The 19,936-nt window shown below is 45.7% G+C and overlaps 1 long non-coding RNA gene across 1 annotated transcript; it reads left to right on the forward strand.

The window, feature by feature from the left end:
- The first annotated feature begins 8,077 nt into the window (after window positions 1-8,077).
- On the forward strand, window positions 8,078-10,951 carry LOC117095291. Its single transcript, XR_004441900.1, has 4 exons — window positions 8,078-8,423; window positions 9,522-9,644; window positions 9,762-9,857; window positions 10,863-10,951. It is a non-coding gene; the product is annotated as an uncharacterized LOC117095291 (long non-coding RNA).
- The last annotated feature ends 8,985 nt before the right edge of the window (window positions 10,952-19,936 follow it).

Genomic DNA, 19,936 nt, shown 5'->3' on the forward strand with positions numbered 1-19,936 from the left:
CCTTCAGGCACCGCCCTGCTTCTGAGTCAAGGTCACATGCTCCGCCAGCAGCCCCCAGCCAAAGATGGAGAACAGCAGTGGTACAAGGGCCACCCATACCCAGCAGTGTGTGACTTCTCTGAGGATGTGGTTGCACCAGAGCTCCCTGATGGGCTGGCGGAGGCTCTTCCTACCATCACAGTCCTCCTTCCTCTCTCTCCTTACATAGGTGTCACACCTGCATCAACATCTAAAGAAGTTGTTCTTGCTTTTGTTTGCAGAGGACCCAAGAATCGGCTTTAGGAGCGGGCTTTTCCACTGCCTGGTTGGCAAGGGAGACTCTATCCTAAGTGGTGTAGGGCTATGGATAGTCCCTGGCACAAGATAGTGCCCAGGAGTAACAATTTTAATGGCGGTGACTTGGACAAATGTCCCACTCAAGAGGGAAGGCCCTGACGAGTGTGATGATTCAATCTTTTGAAACATACAGAAGCAGCAGTGCACATGAGGATAGTGCAAATGGCTGGCTATTACTGCATTGCATTTAATTCTGCATTCACTTCCCAGATATGTAATTGGGGTCAATATATTTGGCAGTGAGTTCAGCACCCATGCTGGATCCTTGGAGTATGGAGTAAGAGCAATTGTGATGAGGAAGACCAAGCAGAGCGCTCTGAAGTTCCACTCCCCACCCACCATGACAGTGAATCACAATTCTACACTCTGGAAGGGAGGAGGATGGATCAGGGTCAGCCTTGAAGATTTTAAGAGTGCAGGATTGGTGGTCAGACCCACCACATCACATAGCTGGGTGTGCCTGGGGAAGTCCATTTTCACATGGAAATGGCACAGCTGGGATGGAGCCTGAACAGGACCAGAGGACACAAATGAGCTATACAAGCAGTGGTCCCAGATGACCACGTCCCCTGCCACGCTGGGCCAGTGCCCTCCCCCGGCTAGGACCAACAGCCCTGTGAGTGGGTCTGATAGGCTCTGCCAGAGAAGAAACAAAAAGTTGAAGCCTGGTTTACAGATGGTTCAGCTCAGAATCTGGAGGCAGGCTGGAAAGGCTCCTTCTCCCTTTGATCTTAATCATCACAGGCTTTTCTGCCAACACATCTCATTCTCTCTCACTCTGTCTTGTCTGCTTTGCAGATGACCCAACTCTCCTTCCCTCCCCCCACACATACACACAACCAGCAAGAACAACAATAAAAAGAAATCAAACAAATCCTCAAACCCCATCTGACTGAGCAACTTAGATGAATTTTGTAAAAAGATGATTTATGAAGCATGAATAGAGGGCTGTGAGAATAGAACAGTCACCACAAGAAGGTACAGTGAAATTAAAAGTGTGGGAAAAATATCAGCACAAGTGTTGGAAGATAAGTAGGAGAAATCTTCCAGAAAATAGTACAAAAAGACCAAGAAATAAAGAATACAAGAGAAAAGCCACAAAGGCTCAAGCCGGAAGCTCTGATGTTTGACTATCCGCAGTTTGAGAGCTGACAATGGAGGGGCAGCCGCTCTCTCTCCCTGACGTGGCACTCGCACTTCCCTGCTCCTCTCCCAGATCTCTCTCCAGGAAGGGCCCTGTGACCCTTCTGTTGGGTAAACGTTGAAAGGTTACTGGGCAGGGGCAGCCCCGTCTTTCTTCCTCTTCAGAGGGAACTGCCTCCTACTAGGAGCATTTTCTACTCTGTCCACCTGTCAGGAGGTCTGCTGTTTCCCCAGTGCCACTGAAACTGGGTGGATGGGTCAGTCCAGTTCTGGATCTGTGTGATTTCTGGATCTGTCTCATTTCTGGAACTATGACATTTCTGGAGCTGTGCAATTTCGGGAGCTGTCTTATTTCTGGAGTTGTGTCATTTCTGGAGCTATCTCTTTTCTGGAGCTGTCTTGTTTCTGAAGCTGCCCAGTTTCTAGAGCTGTGCGGTTTCTGGAGCTGCCCTGTTTCTGGAGCTGTCTCATTTCTGGAGTTGTGTCATTTCTTAAGCTGTCGTGTTTCTGGAGCTGTGTCATTTCTGGAGCTGTCTTGTTTCTGGAGCTGTCCTGTTTCTGAAGCTGTCTCATTTGGCTTTTGCCATGAGGCACATCCTCCAACTTGGTCTCCCCCAGTAATATAGGTGATGTTTTCTATCTCCCATCTGGCACTTCCTTGTTTTTCAATTTGTTCTTAATTTGTCCTCCCATGCCTCAAAAAGATAACAAGCAAGACCAGGGAGAATGGAAGGGAAGACATTCCCAATGACAGAAAGAGAATGTGACAAAGATCACTCATGAAGAAATAAATACTAGGCTTCCCAGAAACTTCACCAGTAGCACTGGATGCTAGAAGCCAATGGAATGAGTTCTAAAGGAAAAGGACTTTAGTTTATGACACCCTTAAACTATTGCTCAAGTGTGAGGGAATAACAAAGATGTTTTCACGCATGGAAGAGCTAAGCAAGTTTACCTCTCATGCATCTTCCCATGGGAGGTGAATGGAGGACATTCTCCCAAAAGAGAAGAGACTAAATCAAGAAAGAGCCAGACCTGACTTTTAGCGGTTGGTGCATTTAATTGTAAGAGCACCATATTCTCTGCAAGGATGGTGGCAGTGGGGCACAGGCTGGAGGGAAGGGCTGAGAGGAAGTCTCTGGGAAAGGAGGAAAGAGTAAAAGAGATAAGGCAATTGAGATCCTGGAGGGTCTTGAAAAGATATAAGGCAATTAGCAGAGTGCAAAAAGGACTCACATCCAGAGACAATTTATTTTTAGTTGCGTTGTTGGCCTTCCAGAGAAGGAAATACAACACCAGCACTCTACTCAGCTGTGCGGTGACACACATTTACATTGTGTGTGATATCTCTGTGTAGTGGTGACAGGTTTTTAACATTTAGATTCAATTTTTGAATAATTTACTCCATATGGAAACAGCATTGAATGTTAATATGACAAAATTTTTAAAAATAATAAAATAAGAGCAATGATTCCACAGAGTAGAGTGGTAGAAGGTGCTGAGTAGGGGCAGAGGGAAGATGAGGGCATCATGTCTTGTTATAACATGCGATTCAAGAGGCATAGCAAGAGTTAGTGGTTGGCTGTTTTAGGCCCTTTCTTTTTCTTTTCTTTTTCTTTTTTTTTGAGTCAGGCTCTTGCTCTGTCATCCAAGCTGGAGTGCAGTTGTCCAATCAAGGCTTACTGCAGCCTTGACCTCCTGGGCTCAAGAGATCCTCCCACTTTGGCCTCCCAAAGTTCTGGAATTACAGGTGTGAGCCACCTTGCCTGGCCACCCTTTCAATCTATTAATGCAAGTCATTCAATTCTGGGAAGTTTTCTTGTGTTATTTCTTTCATAATTTCTTTTCTCCATTTTGAGGCTTCTGGGATAGATCAGTCCTTTAATGGTCTTATCTTTTCCCCTCCATTGTAAATTCCTTTTATTTTTGTTCCACCTTCTTGGAGATTTTCTCAACATTATTGTCTATTCTTTTTGCAATTTTTTTTTTTTTTTTTGATATGGAGTCTTGCTCTGTTACCCAGACTGGAGTGCAGTGGAGTGATCTGGGCTCACTGCAACCTCTGCCTCCCAGGTTCAAACAATTCTCCCTGCCTCAGCCTCCTAAGTAGCTGGGATTACAGGCTCCCACCACCACACCTGGCTAATTTTTGTATTTTCGAGTAGAGACAGGGTTTTGCCATTTTGGCCAGGCTGGTCTTGAATTCCTGACCTCAGGTGATCCCCCCGCCTTGGCTTCCCAAAGTGCTGGGGTTACAGGTGTGAGCCACTGTGCCTGGCCTATTTTTTTGGTTTTGATCCTTGTATTTTTAACTAAAGTGGCAGTTAAATATTCTGCCTTAAAAAAATTAAAATAACATCTTGCTCTTGTTTTAAGAATGCATTATTTTTTCTTTCTTTGAGATTATAAAATATAGTGGTTTTTGAGGGTTTATTCTGCTCTCTTTGTTGCTCACTTTAACTCCTCCCCCTCCCCATTTGTTGATTGTCCTTGGTCTTTGACTTCTATGGCAGGTACATATGTAAATTTGGGGCCTCAGGATGATGATGGGAGGGTTTCTAAACATGGGTAACTCGGGCTTTACTGCAGGGTGACCTGCAGGCCAGCTGGCTTGTTCATTAGGAACCCCCAATGGTCACTCTCTGTGGCTGTTTTCTGTGGAGCAGTTTGGTTTCTGTAGAAAAGGACTCTCTGACTGCCAGCTGGGTTGGGGCAAGGGCTACTGGTGGTCTGGGTGAGGCGGCAGGACTGGGAATTTCCATGCTCAGCATGCACAATTTCCTTGCCTGCTAGGTTTCAGTCCAGCCACTCTTTTCTCCCAGTGTGCCTGTAAGTTTGGTTCCTTTGGTTCACTTTCCTCAGAGAATAAACCTCCTGTCTCAGCAGGAGTGGGTGGGCGTGGAACCCAGGCCAGAGGGCTCCTTGTACAGATGTTTACACCATGTGCTATTTCCAGCAACCCCCGTTCCTCGCCGCCTGGGTGGAGGATCCACAGGCTACAGTACCTATCACCTGCAGTTCCCAAGCCTTCCTGGATTTGCTTCTCATTGTTCTCTCTTCCACCGGCCTTAAGTCCCACCCTCTCTGGCCCTGCTGTAAATTTCCCATTCATTTACCTGCTTCCTGCTTTCATGTTGTGAATTGGGGTTATAAATATCGTTTGCATCCCTATTTCCCTGTTCTCCTTGCTAAAACATGCTTTTTGAGAAAAGTTGGGAGTGGGAAAGCTTCTACTCCAGTATCTTAAAACTAGGACTCCCCGGTGTATTTTTTTAAATTAGAAATTTAAAAATAAAATGTAACAGGGCGTTCATTCTCTGCACTCATGCCTGCTTTGAAAGGGTTTGTCATGCAGCCTGGCCCCAAAGTTTAAGTGAAGCAGCTCCTTTCTTCCTCAAATCCAGGCACGAAGTGGCCTGCGGGGCTGTGGGGCTGTCTCCCCGGGGTGCGGGAACAGTTAGATCTGAGAGGCTTAGCGTGGATGGGGACCTTGATGGGTGCACATTGTGGATGGATGATTGGCAGACACGATCTGGAGCTGGCTGCCTGCAAGTCACTCTGGCGATGACTGATGCCTTAACAAGCTCTCCTGGACGGGCACAGCATCCACTGGGCTCCCGGGTCCCCAAAAGCTGTTCTGTGGAGTGGCCTTTCTCTGGTCCACTGACCGTGGCTGACTCTGGGGCTGCCCACAGAAATGGGCTCAGGTGCTTAGGTCACCCCCAGCCAGTGCCGCTTCTCTGACCCTCCCCATATCCCAGTTGAGCTCCTGTCCTCACTGGGCAAGGTGCCATGGGACCCCTTCTAAGGGTGATACCGTCTCTTAGTTTCCTGTGGCTGCCGTAAGAAATCACCACGAACTTGACTGCTTAGAACAACAGAAATGTATTTTCTCACAGTTTTAAAGTCCAAAAGTGTGAGATCCAGGTGTGGGCAGGGTTGTGCTCCCTCCAGAGGCTCTGGAGGAGAATCCTTCCTGCCTCTTCTGGCTCTGGTGGCTCTGGTGTTCCTTGGCCCCAATTTCTCCATTTTCACAGGGCCTTCCCCTCCTGCTCCCCTTGCAAGTCCTCTCTCTTCCCCCTCTGTGAGGACACTATTTGTGGATTTAGGGCCCACCCAGGCAGTCCAGGATAATCTTATCTCAACTGTTTTTTTTTTTTTTTTTTTTTGAGATAAAGTCTCACTTTATTGCCCAGGCTGGTGCAGTGGCATGATCTTGGCTCACTGCAACCTCCTCCTCCCAGGTTCAAGTGAATCTCGTGCCTCAGCCTCCCAAGTAGCTGGGATTATAGGCGTGTGCCACCACACTCAGCTAGTTATTTGTGTTTTTAGTAGAGACGGGGTTTTACCTTGTTGGCCAGGCTGGTCTCAAACTCCTGACCTCAGGTGATCCACCCACCGTGGCCTCCCAAAGTGCTGGTGTTACCGGCGTAAGCCACCGCACCTGGCCTTAAAATTCTTAATTACACCTACAAAGACCCATTTTCCAAATATGGCCATATTCTAAGGCCATATTCTAAGGTCATATTCTAAGGCCATATTCTAAGGTCATATTCTAAGGCCATATTCTAAGGTCATATTCTAAGGTTCAGGGGTTAGAACATGGATGTACCTTTCTGGGTCACCATTCAACGCATGGCACCCTCTAAACTCCTGACACATCCTCCTTTCGGCCTAATCCCTGCGGAGGGCGTTTTCTGCAGAGTCTCACTGATGAGTGTGAGGGAGACAGTCACCTTGCTGGATCTCCAGGGGCCCATTCTGCTCCTGGGCACTCACAGGTGGGATAGTCAATGGCATGAAGGGGTGGCTTCTTCATTTGCGTTCATTTAGCAGATGTTTACCCTCCATGTGGCACAGAGCAGGTGCAGAGTGGTGGAGCAGCTTCTCTTCAAGGTGTATTTGTTTTTCCCGTAGGATGGTGCTGCTGCCTGAATCCATCTTCAGGCTCATAAACCCTCTGCTGGACCCTACACTGGTCTTGGACCCTCCTAGGGCTGGTCTTCTCTGGGGTTGACCAGCTGTGTGGCATGGCCATACTCCCCTCACCCCATGAATGACTCTTTAAATACCCAGTCCCTGGTGACAAAACAAGAATTCAGTGCCCCTCCTGGGTGAGCATTTCAACAGGGCAGAGCTGTACTCCAAAGAAGAGGCCAGCATGATAATTTTCAGAGGTGTGTAAAGTGAGACGGGATCATTTTGGCGGGGTAGGGGGGTGGGTATGTACTACTGAAGTTGAGGTAATAAAAATACACATGAACCCTTAAAAGGAATAGTAAAAATAAATGAGCAAAGACAGAGCAGAAACTAGATAAAGGAAAGGGGTTGGGGGAGAGTGTACCAGAAACACTGTATTTGTCCTCAAAAGTGCTAACATTTTCTGTTTGGAGCCTGTTGCCTAGTGAAATTCCACAACCGGGGCGTCATTCCTGCTGCGTGCAGGCTTCTCCAGAAGCCTCATGAGACCAAGGGCTTCTACTATTTTAATATATGGGTCAATGGAAAACAGTTGGAAATCTGGTAGTTGGTTAAAATTTCACTGGCCAGGCCCTTGTTTAAATAGACACATTTATAATTCAGTTAATGCTCTAGTAAAATTACATCAAGAGGTAGCTAGAAAATTTGATTTTTTTTTTTTTTTTAAATTTTGGATGAGAGGAGAAGAGGAGGGGTCGGAAATGTCCAGCTGGGAAGGCACTGAAAGACCCTGTGGCTCACCCCTCCCTTGTTGGTGAGCCAGGGGACAGAACTGAGACCTGTCCTCAGGTCTTCTGGCTCCAGCTCCTGTCCCACTTCCCTGGCAGAGGTCGCGACTCTGCAAATGTGTTTTGCTTCAGAGAAAAAATTTGCTCCGACATTTAAAAATTCAAATCTCACAAAAAAGGTGGAATTTCTAGCTCCTCTGAAAATGTTGGAAGTTCTACTGGCTGTGACGCTGTCCCTGTAAGAGTGGGCCAGCACAGCCATGTGGAAGCCAGGGGACCACCGCCCGCCTGCCCTGGGGCCCCGTGGGATTCGAGTCCTGTGGTGGCAGAGGAAAGTTGCTCACCCTTAGTTCAGCTGCACCTCACCCAGCAAAGACGGCCCCTATAGGTCCTAAAGGGGTGAGGGATGCAGCCAGGGAAGCTTCTTGCAGACTCTCAGGTCTCTGAAGCCATTGTTGACTCCCAGGGGCCTGACCCCCATGTGCATGCCTTCGTTTATTATCTCCCAGGGCGATGTGGCAGCACATGGGGCATGAGGAAGGAGGGTTCGGGAGTATCCCTGAAAATGGCCATTACAGGCATCGTCAGCCCCTCCCACCACTTCCTGCCACCCTACTCGCTTTCTAGCCGCACGGAAATGTTTGTGGTTCTCTGCATCCACTACACGGTTCCAGGGCCCACGTCGTGGCTCTGACAGTCCCCTCGGCTGGGATGTCCTGCCCCCGCATGGCTGCTCCATTTGAATAACTCCTACACATCCTTCCAGACCCAGATCAAGTGTCTTCTTCTCCAGGAAGGCTTTTATGACCCCAGTTGACCAGACTGAATTAGACCTTCAGGGGCGGAGCTGGGGAAAGGGTGGGGGTTGTGGGGGAGGGGAGCTAGCAGTTTCAATAAGCACCCCCAGGTGGCTCTGACAGGCAGCCAGGCTTGCCAGCACTGCTCTGTTCAAAGCATCCTACAAAGGCCGTACTTATTTATTTACTTTTGTAAGCTTCATCAGTTCTTCCAATTTTCACCCTGAAAATGATCCTTCAACCTCAGCCTCTGGGTAAGACACCCCGAAATGGACATGCCTAATGTGAAACATAGGTGCTTGATTGAGTTGGGCTATGATCGTCTGCAGAAGGTTGAGTAAAAGGGTGTGTCCAGTGTCTTATTTGTAGCTCAGAGAGACAACCTGCTGGCTACAGTGGTGAGAACTGATGTCTCCTCCAGGTGCTTTTGATGGGCCAGGTATGTTCCAATTCCTTTAAGTGTTATGCACACGTGCACTCTGCACTGCACCCTTACGTGCAAGTGTGACTATTATCCTTATTTTACAGAGAAAGACAGTGAGACCTGGGGAGGTTGAGTACTTGGCGCCAGGTTACTCATCACACCTGATTTGATCCAGACTCTTTGGCTTACACATGTCTTAGGTCTGGCTCCCTGGAAACAGTGCCTGAGCAAATTCTCAGTGCAAGTGACTGATCAAGGGATGCCCATGCTGTGGGAGAAGATAGTACAGGAGGGAGGGGAGCAGGAGAGGTTGGGGAGAAAGTGGGGCAAGGGGTGTGCAGGGGAAGTGCAGCTGAGCCGGCTCTCATGGAGCTCAGGAGTATTCACTGGGTTTGCCCCATAGTGCTTGGCACCCTTGCCTCTGCCAGTCTTTGGCTTTGGGCCTTCCCTGGAGGGGGACATACTTCTTGGGACCTCTGGGGAGGGGCTGCTGTTGCTCAGGAATGGTTCTCCAGGGAAGGCTACCTGTGCAAGTGCTTAGTAGCACCTGCAGCAGCTGGGAGATGGGCTCTCCCATGGACAAAGAATCCTAGGGGCTGGAGGGGGAGTAACCAATGATATGGCTGTCACAGCCCTCATCCTTAGCTATGATACAGAGTGCAGAGCTGTAAGCCATCCCAGCAGCTCTCAGCCTGGCCCAGACAATTCTTGAAAGGGAATGTTCCTGGGTTTTTTTCCCCCTGTGATCCAGAATCTCCACTATGGTTACCATCAATAGACACGATTACCAGGCACCTCTCTCTGGCAGTACCTGGATGGGCTTCCTTCCTTGGGAGTCTGAAGGTGGCAAAAGGGTGCAGAGGATATCCTGAGAGTTCAAAGTCCTTTGCCTACATTGAGAGTCACACACAGGCGTCTGTGTTCGGCACCTTTAGCCCGTGGCACAGTCTGGCACATGGTAGCTCTCAGGGACAGCTTAGTGGCATGAATGAATGAGTGAAGCAATGATGCCATCAACCTTATTACCACCAAGTTCCTGGACATGCTGCCCTCCAGAAGGCCTACTGGGCAAACTCAAGGCCTCGTTATCTTTTCCTTCACCATCTCTCTAAGAAACAGGCTTGCAGCCCACTCGCCACCCCTCCCAGAGTTTGGTTGGCAGATTTGATGCAGGTCTTGGGTGTCTGTGCAAGTGATCATGTGTGTTTCCTGGGGATGCAGACTGCCAACGTGCAGGTGAGAAGCCACGGGGTAGTTCTTCAATGCCCAGTGACCCTACTCCGGGCTGGAGAGGTGAGTCGGGGAGACAACGAGGTAGGGATGCTCATGCATGGTTACTGTTACTGTTTACAGCTTCTCAGCCATTCGTGGCTGCAGCCAGTGGAAAAAGGACTTCACCATTGCTTATAAACCATGAATCAGTGGCCGCCTTTGCTAACAGCTTCCTTGGTGAGTATCTCATTCACTTTGCCCCTGAGGGAGGATTGGGGGGTAGCTGGAACAAGGTGCGTCTGTGCCATTTCCTGTGAACGGTTGCCTGGCAGTCGTCTGCTCATCAACCCCAACGCAGCGCTCTGACCCCTCCCGGTCTGTGGCTGAGGTGGGTGGGTGGGAGGTGAGCCTGGCTCCTCTGCTCGCCTGCCTCCCTACTTACTCACTGCCATGTCATCTACCCGGGCCTGTCCCCGCCCACTTGCCGATGGCATCCTGGACCTGGGACAGCCTGGCAGGGAGCCCATGTTTCCGTTCCTCCCTTTCCCTTCCCCAGAACCTTGTTTATCTACCCCAGAGAGCCAGTATTCCCTCTTACAGGGGTTCGTCCTCCTGCAGTGCTGTGGTCAGCAGGGGGCTGGACATAGAAAGGGGAAAGCTTATGTCCTGTCTGCGAGAGGCACATGGTCTTATCACAGTGTACACAAGTGATGACACAGGGGTCGGGCACACTCCTGCTGGCAACCCTGTTGCAGGAGGGCATCACTCTGTCTGGGGTGTCAAGGACGGCTGCACAGCAGAAGTGACTGTTAAGTGTCTAGGTGGAGAAGAGGGAGAGGATGTTCCAGGCAAAGAGAACAGTATGAATGGCTGTGAAGTTCCAAAGCTCTTTATTTGTTACATGTGCTAAAACATTCTGAGGCCTTCAAGTCTCTTCCACTTACTCCTCTCAACCAATCTCCATGATAACCCTGGGAGGCCAGAAAGATGAGGACATTATTGTCATTTCACCACTGAGAAATTGGAGGTCAGATGGAGTAGCCAACAATCCACATCCTCTCCTTCAGACCAGTGACAGACCCCAGCCTGCAGTGTGCCCCCAACTTCTCCGTTGCTGGGTCAATGCACAAGATGCATGATTTCATTTCATTTTATTCCATTTCACTTCATCTCATCTCACTTTATTCCCCTTGCTTCCTGCTCCCCAGCTCTAGGCAACTACTGACCTTTCTGTCTTTACAGGTTTGCCTATTCAAACATTGCATAGGAATGGAATTATAGAACACATGATATTTTGTGACTGACTTCTTTTACTTGGCATGTTTCTGAGGTTCATCCATGTTGTAGCATGTATCAATACTTCATTCTTTTTAATAGATGATTAATAATCCATTGCATGGATATAACACATTTTGTTCATTCATCACTTGGTGGACATTTGGGTTGTTTCTACTTTTTGCCTATTATGAATAATGCTACTAAAATAAACATTTTTTTTTGTTTTGCTTTTGTGTGGACATTTGTTTTCAATCCTTTTGAGTGTATACCTAGGAGTGGAATTGTTGGGTCATAGGATAGCTCTATGTTGATCCTTTGGAGGAACTGCCAGAATGTTTTTTGAGGTGACTGCACCATTTTACATTCCCACCAGCAGTGTGTGGGAGTTCCACTTTCTCTGTATTCTCATTAATACTTGTAATCTGAGGGGGCGGAGCAAGATGGCCGAATAGGAACAGCTCCAGTCTCCAGCTCCCAGCGCGAGTGACACAGAAGACCGGTGATTTCTGCATTTTCAACTGAGGTACTGGGGTCATCTCTCTAGGGAGTGCCGGACAATCGGTGCTGGTCAGCTGCTGCAGCCTGACCAGCGTGAGCTGAAGCAGGGCGAGGCATCGCCTCACCTGGAAGCTCAAGGGGGAAGGAAATCCCTTTTCCTAGCCAGGGAACTGAGACACATAACACCTGGAAAATCGGGTAACTCCCACCCCAATACTGCGCTTTAAGGAAACAGGCACACCAGGAGAATATATCCCACACCTGGCCGGGAGGGTCCCACGCCCACGGAGCCTCCCTCACTGCTAACACAGCAGTCTGCAGCGATCTATCCACAAGGTAACAACGAGGCTGGGGGAGGGGCGCCCGCCATTGCTGAGGCTTAAGTAGGTAAACAAAGCTGCTGGGAAGCTCGAACTGGGTGGAGCTCACAGCAGCTCAAGGAAACCTGCCTGTCTCTGTAGACTCCACCTCTGGGGACAGCCCACAGCTGAGGTCCAATAGGGAAAACAGCGGGGGCCGGTGCAGAGGCGAACGACTCTGTCTGACAGCTTTGGGGAGAGCCGTGGATCTCCCAACGCGGAGGTGGAGATCCGAGAACGGACAGACTGCCTGCTCAGGTGGGTCCCTGACCCCTGAGTAGCCTAGCTGGGAGACATCCCCCACTAGGGGCAGTCTGACACCCAACACCTCACAGGGTGGAGTCATCCCTGAGAGGAAACTTCCAAAGGAAGAATCAGACAGGTACACTCGCTGTTCAGCAATATTCTATCTTCGGCAACCTCTGCTGCGATACCCAGGCAAACAGGGTCTGGAGTGGACCTCAAGCAATCTCCAACAGACCAACAGACAGTCCTTCTGACTGTCAGACGGAAAACTATCAAACAGGAAGGACACCTACACCAAAACCCCATCAGTACGTCACCGTCATCAAAGACCAGAGACAGATAAAACCACAAAGATGGGGAAGAAGCAGGGCAGAAAAGCTGGAAATTCAAAAAATAAGAGCGCATCTCCCTCTGCAAAGGAGCGCAGCCCATCGCCAGCAACGGATCAAAGCTGGTCAGAGAATGACTTTGACAAGATGAGAGAAGAAGGCTTCAGCCCATCAAACTTCTCAGAGCTAAAGGAGGAATTACGTAGCCAGCGCAAAGAAACTAAGAATCTTGAAAAAAGAGTGGAAGAATTGACAGCTAGACTAATTAATGCAGAGAAGATCATAAACGAAATGACAGAGATGAAAACCATGACACGAGAAATACGTGACAAATGCACAAGCTTCAGTAACCGACTCGATCAACTGGAAGAAAGAGTATCAGCGATTGAGGATCAAATGAATGAAATGAAGTGAGAAGAGAAACCAAAAGAAAAAAGAAGAAAAAGAAATGAACAAAGCCTGCAAGAAGTATGGGATTATGTAAAAAGACCAAATCTACGTCTGATTGGGGTGCCTGAAAGTGAGGGGGAAAATGGAACCAAGTTGGAAAACACTCTTCAGGATATCATCCAGGAGAACTTCCCCAACCTAGTAGGGCAGGCCAACATTCAAATTCAGGAAATACAGAGAACGCCACAAAGATACTCCTCCAGAAGAGCAACTCCAAGACACATAATTGCCAGATTCACCAAAGTTGAAATGAAGGAAAAAATCTTAAGGGCAGCCAGAGAGAAAGGTCAGGTTACCCACAAAGGGAAGCCCATCAGACTAACAGCAGATCTCTCGGCAGAAACTCTACAAGCCAGAAGAGAGTGGGGGCCAATATTCAACATTCTTAAAGAAAAGAATTTTCAACCAAGAATTTCATATCCAGCCAAACTAAGTTTCATCAGTGAAGGAGAAATAAAATCCTTTACAGATAAGCAAATGCTTAGAGATTTTGTCACCACCAGGCCTGCCTTACAAGAGACCCTGAAGGAAGCCCTAAACATGGAAAGGAACAACCGGTACCAGCCATTGCAAAAACATGCCAAAATGTAAAGACCATCGAGGCTAGGAAGAAACTGCATCAACTAACGAGCAAAATAACCAGTTAATATCATAATGACAGGATCAAGTTCACACATAACAATATTAACCTTAAATGTAAATGGACTAAATGCTCCAATTAAAAGACACAGACTGGCAAACTGGATAAAGAGTCAAGACCCATCAGTCTGCTGTATTCAGGAGACCCATCTCACATGCAGAGACATACATAGGCTCAAAATAAAGGGATGGAGGAAGATCTACCAAGCAAATGGAGAACAAAAAAAAGCAGGGGTTGCAATCCTAGTCTCTGATAAAACAGACTTTAAACCATCAAAGATCAAAAGAGACAAAGAAGGCCATTACATAATGGTAAAGGGATCAATTCAACAGGAAGAGCTAACTCTCCTAAATATATATGCACCCAATACAGGAGCACCCAGATTCATAAAGCAAGTCCTTAGAGACCTACAAAGAGACTTAGACTCCCATACAATAATAATGGGAGATTTCAACACTCCACTGTCAACATTAGACAGATCAACGAGACAGAAAGTTAACAAGGATATCCAGGAATTGAACTCATCTCTGCACCAAGCGGACCTAATAGACATCTATAGAACTCTCCACCCCAAATCAACAGAATATACATTCTTCTCAGCACCACATCGCACTTATTCCAAAATTGACCACATAATTGGAAGTAAAGCACTCCTCAGCAAATGTACAAGAACAGAAATTATAACAAACTGTCTCTCAGACCACAGTGCAATGAAACTAGAACTCAGGACTAAGAAACTCAATCAAAACCGCTCAACTACATGGAAACTGAACAACCTGCTCCTGAATGACTACTGGGTACATAACGAAATGAAAGCAGAAATAAAGATGTTCTTTGAAACCAATGAGAACAAAGATACAACATACCAGAATCTCTGGGACACATTTAAAGCAGTGTGTAGAGGGAAATTTATAGCACTAAATGCCCACAAGAGAAAGCAGGAAAGATCTAAAATTGACACTTTAACATCACAATTAAAAGAACTAGAGAGGCAAGAGCAAACACATTCAAAAGCTAGCAGAAGGCAAGAAATAACTAAGATCAGAGCAGAACTGAAGGAGATAGAATCACAAAAAACCCTCCAAAAAATCAATGAATCCAGGAGTTGGTTTTTTGAAAAGATCAACAAAATTGACAGACCGCTAGCTAGACTAATAAAGAAGAAAAGAGAGAGGAATCAAATAGACGCAATAAAAAATGATAAAGGGGATATCACCACCGACCCCACAGAAATACAAACAACCATCAGAGAATACTATAATGCCTCTACGCAAATCAACTAGAAAATCTAGAAGAAATGGATAATTCCTGGACACTTACACTCTCCCAAGACTGAACCAGGAAGAAGTTGAATCCCTGAATAGACCAATAACAGGCTCTGAAATTGAGGCAACAATTAATAGCCTACCAACCAAAAAAGTCCAGGACCAGATGGATTCACAGCTGAATTCTACCAGAGGTACAAGGAGGAGCTGGTACCATTCCTTCTGAAACTATTCCAATCAATAGAAAAAGAGGGAATCCTCCCTAACTCATTTTATGAGGCCAACATCATCCTGATACCAAAGCCTGGCAGAGACACAACAAAAAAAGAGAATTTTAGACCAATATCCCTGATGAACATCGATGCAAAAATTCTCAATAAAATACTGGCAAACCGGATTCAGCAGCACATCAAAAGGCTTATCCACCATGATCAAGTGGGCTTCATCCCTGGGATGCAAGGCTGGTTCAACATTCGCAAATCAATAAACGTAATCCAGCATATAAACAGAACCAAAGACAAGAACCACATGATTATCTCAATAGATGCAGAAAAGGCTTTTGACAAAATTCAACAGCCCTTTATGCTAAAAACGCTCAATAAATTCGGTATTGATGGAATGTACCTCAAAATAATAAGAGCTATTTACGACAAACCCACAGCTAATATCATACTGAATGGGCAAAAACTGGAAAAATTCCCTTTGAAAACTGGCACAAGACAGGGATGCCCTCTCTCACCACTCCTATTCAACATAGTGTTGGAAGTTCTGGCTAGGGCAATCAGGCAAGAGAAAGAAATCAAGGGTATCCAGTTAGGAAAAGAAGAAGTCAAATTGTCCCTGTTTGCAGATGACATGATTGTATATTTAGAAAACCCCATCGTCTCAGCCCAAAATCTCCTTAAGCTGATAAGCAACTTCAGCAAAGTCTCAGGATACAAAATTAATGTGCAAAAATCCCAAGCATTCTTATACACCAGTAACAGACAAGCAGAGAGCCAAATCAGGAATGAACTTCCATTCACAATTGCTTCAAAGAGAATGAAATACCTAGGAATCCAGCTTACAAGGGATGTAAAGGACCTCTTCAAGGAGAACTACAAACCACTGCTCAGTGAAATCAAAGAGGACACAAACAAATGGAAGAACATACCATGCTCATGGATAGGAAGAATCAATATCGTGAAAATGGCCATACTGCCCAAGGTGATTTATAGATTCAATGCCATCCCCATCAAGCTACCAATGACTTTCTTCACAGAATTGGAAAAAACTGCTTTAAAGTTCATATGGAACCAAAAAAGAGCCCGCATTGCCAAGACAATCCTAGGTCAAAAGGACAAAGCTGGAGGCGTCACGCTACCTGACTTCAAACTATACTACAAGGCTACAGTAACCAAAACAGCATGGTACTGGTACCAAAACAGAGATATAGACCAATGGAACAGAACAGAGTCCTCAGAAATAATACCACACATCTACAGCCATCTGATCTTTGACAAACCTGAGAGAAACAAGAAATGGGGAAAGGATTCCCTATTTAATAAATGGTGCTGGGAAAATTGGCTAGCCATAAGTAGAAAGCTGAAACTGGATCCTTTCCTTACCCCTTATACGAAAATTAATTCAAGATGGATTAGAGACTTAAATGTTAGACCTAATACCATAAAAACCCTAGAAGAAAATCTAGGTAGTACCATTCAGGACATAGGCATGGGCAAGGACTTCATGTCTAAAACACCAAAAGCAACGGCAGCAAAAGCCAAAATTGACAAATGGGATCTAATTAAACTAAAGAGCTTTTGCACAGCAAAAGAAACTACCATCAGAGTGAACAGGCAACCTACAGAATGGGAGAAAATTTTTGCAACCTACTCATCTGACAAGGGCTAATATCCAGAATCTACAAAGAACTCAAACAAATATACAAGAAAAAAACAAACAACCCCATCAAAAAGTGGGGAAAGGATATGAACAGACATTTCTCAAAAGAAGACATCCATACAGCCAACAGACACATGAAAAAATGCTCGTCATCACTCGCCATCAGAGAAATGCAAATCAAAACCACAATGAGATACCATCTCACACCAGTTAGAATGGCAATCATTAAGAAGTCAGGAAACAATAGATGTTGGAGAGGATGTGGAGAAATAGGAACACTTTTACACTGTTGGTGGGATTGTAAACTAGTTCAACCATTATGGAAAACAGTATGGCGATTCCTCAAGGATCTAGAACTAGATGTACCATATGACCCAGCCATCCCACTACTGGGTATATACCCAAAGGATTATAAATTACTCTACTACAAAGACACATGCACATGTATGTTTATTGCGGCACTATTCACAATAGCAAAGACTTGGAATCAACCCAAATGTCCATCTGTGACAGACTGGATTAAGAAAATGTGGCACATATACACCATGGAATACTATGCAGCCATCAAAAAGGATGAGTTTGTGTCCTTTGTAGGGACATGTATGCAGCTGGAAACCATCATTCTTAGCAAACTATCACAAGAAGAGAAAACCAAACACTGAATGTTCTCACTCATAGGTGGGAACTGAACAATGAGATCACTTGGACTCGGGAAGGGGAACATCACACACTGGGGCCTATCGGGGGAGGGGGGAGGAGGGAGGGATTGCATTGGGGAGTTATACATGATATAAACGTTATGCACATGTACCCTAGAACTTAAAGTATAATAAAAAAAAATAAAATAAAATACTTGTAATCTAAGTCATCCTAGTGAATTGGAAGTGGTAGTTCTTTGTGGTTTTGATTTGCCGTTCTCTGATGACTGGTGACATTGGGCATCTTTTCATACACTTTTTGGCCATTTGTATATCTCCTTTGGAGAAATGTCTGTTTAGGCACTTTGCCCATTTTACAAATTGGGTTTTTTTTTTTTTTTGGGTTGTGAGAACTCATGATATATTCTAGATACAAATCTTTCATGAGATATGTGATTTGCAAATATTTTTTCCCATTCTGTAGGGTGTCTTTTCACTTTCTTAAAAGTGTCTTTTGAAACACAATAGTTTTAAAATTTGATGAAATCCAATTTTTCTATTTTTACATTTGTTGCTTTTTTTGTGTGTCATATCTAAAAAAAAAAATCCATTGGCTAATCTAAGGTTGTGAAGATTTACCTCTATTTCTAGGAGTTTTATAGTTTTAGTTCTTATGGCTAGGTTTTTTTTTGTTTTTTGTTGTTTTCTTTGACAGGATCTTGCTCCATGGTCCAGGCTGGAGTGCAGTGGTGTGATCACAGTGCAGCTTCAACCTCCTGGGCTCCAGCTCCTCCCGCCTCAGCCTCCTGAGTAGCTGAAACCACAGGTGTGTGCTACCATGCATGGCTAATTTTTTAAAGTCTTTTGTAGAGATGTGGTCTCACTATGTTGTCCAGACTGGTCTCAAACTTTTGGGCTCAAGTGATCCTCCCACCTTGGCCCCCAAAAGTATTAGGGTTGTAGAAATGAGCCACTGCATCAAGCCACATTTAGGTCTTGGATTCATTTTGAGTTAATTTTTGTATATGTTGTGATGTAGGGATCAAAGTTCATTCTTTTGGATGTGGATATCTAGTTTTCCCAAGAATGATTGAAAAGACAACTGTCTCCTTTAGAGTTTAGTCCCCTTGTTGAACATAAATGTAAAGGTTTACTTATCAATTAAACATAAATGTAAGAGTCTATTGCTGGGACTTGTTGGATTCATTAATCTATATGTCTATCCTTATGTAAGTCCCATATGCTCTTGATTCCTGTTGGTTTGTAGTAAGTTTTGGAATCAGAAAGAGTGAGTCCTTCAGCTCTATTCTACTTTTACATGATATTCTGGGTACCCTGCAAATTTTAGAATAGGTTTGTCAAGTTCTACAAATAAGTTAGCTCTTTTTTTCCTTGTTATAGATCCAAATTTCTGACATCCTGATCATCTTAAACCCAAGGAATAAGCTCAGAATGGCAATGGAAGAAGTGTTAAGAATGTCAGATGCTAGGTCAGGTGCAGTGGCTCATGCCTGTAATCCCAGCACTTTGGGTGGCTCAGGGGGGTGGATCACTTGAGCTCAAGAGTTTGAGACCAGTCTGGTCGACATGATGAAACCCTGTCTCTACTAAAAATACAAAAAAATTAGCTGGGTTTGGTGACCCATCCCTGTAGTCCCAGCTACTCGAGAAGCTGAGGCAGGGGAATCGCTTGAATCCAGGAAGTGTAGGCTCCAGTGAGCCGAGATTGGCCCACTGCACTCCAGCCTGGGTGACAGAGTGAGATTTTGTCTAAAAAAAAAAAAAAAAGTCAGATGCTATAGAGACAGAGGCATGGGAAGCATAGTGAAGAGGTGAGGGAGTGGAGCAAGGTGAGGGACTCCAATGAGCATGGGCCCCGCCTCCTGTTTGAGTGCCTCCTTTCTGGGTCGTAAGTGCATTCAGGGCACCAACAATCCCAAGAGTCCCATAGGGCTGCTCAGCAGGATTTGCAAAAAATTCTCACCAAGCTAGGGACACATTTGGGTTCATTTGGGGCTAATAGGATAAAAGAATTTTGCCCTCAACCCTGTCTTTATTCTGCCTGTAACTTTCAAATCTGAAACTTGAGTTTTATATGTGTTTAGTATCTTGGAGACTTGTGATCTCAAGCAACTGTATAGAAGCTTCAACTGTTTGCATCTTGGATATGGGCTGAGGGCTGGAAAGCCAACAAGGACAAAAGGGCCAAAGAAGCCTATTTCTTTCCCCATGAACATTGCAGGGATGTGACTCAGTGTCACTTAGGTGATGTGCATGACATGAGGGAAAAACCAAGGCTGATTTACAATATGGAAGAAGCCTCATTATAGTGTGTCTTCTACCAAAGATCAAAATAGTTTAAAAAAAAAAAAAAAGTAAAAGCATTTCGAGGCTGAAAATAGGCAGAATAGGGAAAAAGTCAAGGTTCTCCTCAGGAAGTTTGTGGTTAAGGGTTAGAGAGTATGCAGCAGCCCACATGGAGAACCACAGAAAGATTAGAAGGTCATCAAGAGAGCCGGGACTGGCAGGGCTGGGAGCTGGAGGTTGAGGCTCTGCAGTGGATCTGCAGCTAGACCTTCCTGTGCCAGTCATGATCTCTTCTTGCCTCAGTTTCCTCATCTGTAAGATGAAGATTTGCACTAGATGCTCTCTAAGGAGGCTTTCAATGATGAAATTTTTGAATTATGTGGATTGACACATTTTGGTGTGACATGAAGCTCTCCTGTTGC

The sequence above is a fragment of the Trachypithecus francoisi genome, unplaced genomic scaffold, assembly GCF_009764315.1.
Source record: "Trachypithecus francoisi isolate TF-2019V2 unplaced genomic scaffold, Tfra_2.0 Lachesis_group13, whole genome shotgun sequence".
NCBI classification, from domain to species: Eukaryota; Metazoa; Chordata; class Mammalia; order Primates; family Cercopithecidae; genus Trachypithecus; species Trachypithecus francoisi.